General features: G+C 40.8%; 1 protein-coding gene across 1 annotated transcript in view; it reads right to left on the bottom strand.

Annotated features, from left to right (window-relative positions):
* Positions 1-4238, bottom strand: part of Kif24 (kinesin family member 24) — an 81598-nt gene that overhangs the window by 54097 nt on the left and 23263 nt on the right. The gene's annotated exons all lie outside the window — the stretch shown is intronic.

Here is a 4238-nt window from a genome sequence, read left to right as displayed (position 1 = left end):
AAATAAATAAATAAATAAATAAATAAATAAATAAATAAATAAATAAAGTGATATAATAAACTTTTAGACTCAGGAGACTGAAGCAAGAGGATCATCATCTGAGTTCGGGAATTTGGAACCAGGGGAACATAGTAAGATCCTGTCTCCTGAGAAAGTTAAAAAATATAATTTTTTTCTTCGCTTGAGAGAGGGTCTCATATAGTTCAGGGTGGCCTCAAATTCTCTACGTAGCTGAGGCTTCATTTTGAACTGAAACGCCTGCCTCCACATCCCAAGTACTGGGATTATAGGCATGTGGTACTATATGCCTGGGTTTAGCCTTTTCTTTTTTTTTTTTTTTTTTCGGTCTTTTTGAGACAGGTTCTCCCTGTAGCCCCAGCTGGCCTGGAACTCACTATGTAGACCAGGCTTGCCTTGAACTCACAGAGATCCACCTGCCTCTGCCTCCCAAGTGCTGGGATTAAAGGTATGCGCCACCATGCACAGCCTTTTTTTAAAAAAAAAAATTATTATTTTTATTTTATGTGTATGCATGTGTGTATTGCCTGCATGTAGGTAAGTGCACTCTATGTCATGCAACACCCATGGAGGACAGAAGAGGCTGTGGGATTCCTTGGGACTGGAGTTACGGACAGTTGTTAGCTGCCATGTGGGGGTTGGGATTCAAACCCGGGGCTTTGCAAAAACAATCCGTGTCCTTAATCCCTGAGCCATCGCTCCCGGCCCCCCCCCCCCCTTTTTGTTTAGGTAAGACAGTAAGACTTTTTAGTGTGAGCATGTATATGTGTATGTGGGTGCATGCACACAACCTCTAGTATTGATCCTTGGCCTAATTACCTTCAAATTTTTTTAGTGTAAGCCAGGCATGATGACTCACACCTTTAATCCCAGCACTCGGTAGGCAGAGGCAGGTGGATCTCTGTTGAGTTCAAGGCCAGCCTGGTCTACATAGTGAGTTCCAGGTCAGTTGGGGCTACAGGGAGACCCTGTCTCAAAGAGACCCCCTCCAAAATTTTTTAAAAAATATTTTATTATTTTTATTTTATGTGTAATATATATATATATATATATATATATATATATATATATATATTATCTCATTTAATCAGAGGAGGGTGTCAGATTCCCTGGAACTGGAGTTACATATGTTTGTTAGCCACCATGTGGGTGATTGGAATCAAACATGGGTCCTCTGCAAGAGCAGCTATTTTTATTTTATGTGTATGCGTGTATTGCCTGCATGTCTGTAAGTGCACCCGTGTCGTGCAGTGCCCACAGAGGACAGAAAAGACTGTCGGATCCCCTGGAACTGGAGTACGGACAGTTGTTAGCTGCCATGTGGGTGCTGGGATTTGAACCAGGGTCTTCTGCAAGAACAGTCACTGTTCTTAACTGCTGCACTATCTCTCCAGCATCCCCCCAATTTCTTTTTAGTGTATGTGCATGTGTGTAGTGCACATGTGCGTTCAGGTATATGTGCACATGCGTGCATATGCATGTGGAGGCCAGAGTTCAAGGCCAGCCTCGTCTACATAGTGAGTTCCAGGACAGCTGGGGCTCTCAAAAAAAAAAAAAAAAAAAAAAAAAAAAAAAAAGAAATACTGTTCATCATCTTTGAGACAGGGGCATTCATTAGCCTGGAACTCACCAATTAAGCTATAATGTCTGGCCAGCAAGTCCCACCAGGGATTCTCCTGTCTCTGCCTCTCCAGCACTGGGATTACAAGCACACACCACTACACCCAACATTTAAAATTTTATTTCATTTTACTTTATTTTATTTATTTATTTTTAGTCTTTTGAAACAGGGTTTCCCTGTAGCTGGCCTTGAACTCACAGAGATCCACCTGCCTCTGCCTCCAAAGTGCTGGGACTACAGGCTTGTGCCATTACACCCGGCTTAAAATTTTATTTTACGTGTATGAGGAGTGCTTTACCTGTATGTTATGTTAAGTGCATCACATGTGTTCAAGGCCCATAGAGGCCAGAAGAGGGCATTGGATTCCCTAGAACTGGAGTTATGGACAGTTGTTAGCCACCATGTGGGTACTGGGAACTGAACCCAGGTCCTTTACAAGAACAGACAGTGCTCTTAACCACTGAGCATCTTTCCAGTCCCTACACCCAGTTCTGAGGATAGAACTCCAGTTTTTACACTTGCAAAGCAAGCACACTATTACTCCCCAGCTCCAGATTCTTTCATTGGCCTGGAATTCACCAAGTAGTCTAGGTTGCTGGCCAGTGAGGCCCAGAAATCTATCTATCTCTATCTCTGCAGTGCAGGCCATAGCACTGGGTTCTTGAGATAAAACCAAGGCTGATACCAGCCATTTCCCCAGTCCCTAAAAGACAAGCTTTTTAAAAAATTAAAATAAAAAGCATCTCTTACATTGTATGTAACACTGTACTCATAATTATATTTAAAAAATTTTAATGTAAGCATTTTCTCATGCTATTTATTATAGTCATAAAAATATTCTACATGGGCTGGAGAGACGGCTCAGTGCTTAAGAGTGCTGGCTGTTCTTGCAGAAGACCTGGGTTCAAATACCAGCACCGACATGGCAGCTAACAACCATCTATAACTCAAGTTCCAGGGGATATGACACCCTTTTCTGTTCTCCTCAGGCACTGTACGACACAGGTACACTTACATTCAGGCATAACACTCATACACATAAAATAAAAATAAATAAGGGGCTGAAGAGATGGCTCAGTGGTTAAGAACACTGGTTGTTCTTGGAGAAGACCTGGGTTCGAATCCCAGCACCCACATAGCAGCTAACAACTGTCCATAACTCCAGTTCCAGGAGATCTGATGGCCTCTTCTTTTCTCTGCCGGCATTGCACGACATGGGTGCACTTACCTACATGCAGGCATTACACTCATACACACAAAATAAAAATAATAAAATATTTTTAAAAATAATTTAAGTAAATAAAGATCTGTAAAAAACAAAAAAGCCTAATATTCAAAACTGTTGCCAGCTTCACCTTGAGCACTTCGTGTAGCTCAAAGAAACATTTATTTTACTTATCTTTTTTTGTTTTTGGTCTTTTTGAGACAGGGTCTCCCTGTAGCCCCAGCTGTCCTGGAACTCACTATGTAGACCAGGCTGGCCTTGAACTCACTGAGATCCGCCTGTCTCTGCCTCCCAAGTACTGATATTAAAGGCATGCACCACCACAACTGGCCTCAAAGAAACATTTATATAACAAGGTTAATTCTATTATTTCAGCAGATAGTAGATACAATCATATGAATTTGATGATCTGATTAAACTAAAAAATGTTTGTATTCTACCTTATGCCAGGTACAGTCCTAAGTGCTTTTTATAAACAATTGTATTTGATACAGTTAAGCCAGAATTCCTTTAAAAAAATTGGGGGCAAACACTTAAAGTAGTGGTAGTTTACTCATTATCAACATGAATAGATAATTTTAACATAAGCTGTTCTTAAATTCTTATATTTTATTCAAATTGTACTGCATTCGGAGATGGTCAGGAGCAAAGGATTATTTGAAGAGTATTATACTTCCTTCAGCCATTAGCGGTCTGTGTAGATGATCAGGGAAAAAAACAAACAAGACCAAGTCTGGTAGTTTGTTGGTAACCTAAGCTATGAACTGTAGTAGTTACAAGACAAAAGTTTTAACTTATAAGTAGCAATATCTCTGTTGGGAAGAAGGTGAGGACTCAAGCTAAACTAAAATCATGTTCATCTTTCTACAAATTTGTTTAAGTATATTTGAATTCAAGTTGCCAAGGTTTCACTAAAATGAACTTTATCAGTAGCCAGTATTTTTGTTCTAGATCTCCTTAGGCACGCTTACCACGATAATGATCCTGCTCTATATAGTGACCCATATCCTGCATAGTTAAAAGGCCTGTTGCTTTTTCTTTTTCTGCGGTGCTGGAGTGTCAATACAGAGCCTCACACATGTAAACACTTCACCACTGAGCTACATCTCCAACCCCTGTGCTCTTATTTTTGTTTTCTTTGTAGTTGTGTATCTTAGTCTAAGGTGCCCTTCCATCCTGTTATTTTTCTTTCTTTCCATCCTTCTTAAAAATATCTTAAGCTAGCCATGCTTGGTGGCGCACGCCTGTAATCCCAGCACTTGGGAGGCAGAGGCAGGCGGATCTTTGTGAGTTCAAGGCCAACCTGGTCTACACAGTGACTTCCAGGCCAGCTGGGGCTACAGGGAGACCCTGTCTCAAAAAGACCAAATATAT

The sequence above is a fragment of the Nannospalax galili genome, unplaced genomic scaffold (assembly GCF_000622305.1).
Source record: "Nannospalax galili isolate Female #2095 unplaced genomic scaffold, S.galili_v1.0 scaffold341, whole genome shotgun sequence".
Classification (NCBI taxonomy): domain Eukaryota; kingdom Metazoa; phylum Chordata; class Mammalia; order Rodentia; family Spalacidae; genus Nannospalax; species Nannospalax galili.
Note: the sequence above shows the minus strand (reverse complement) of the source record. Positions and strands in the feature narration are given on the sequence as shown.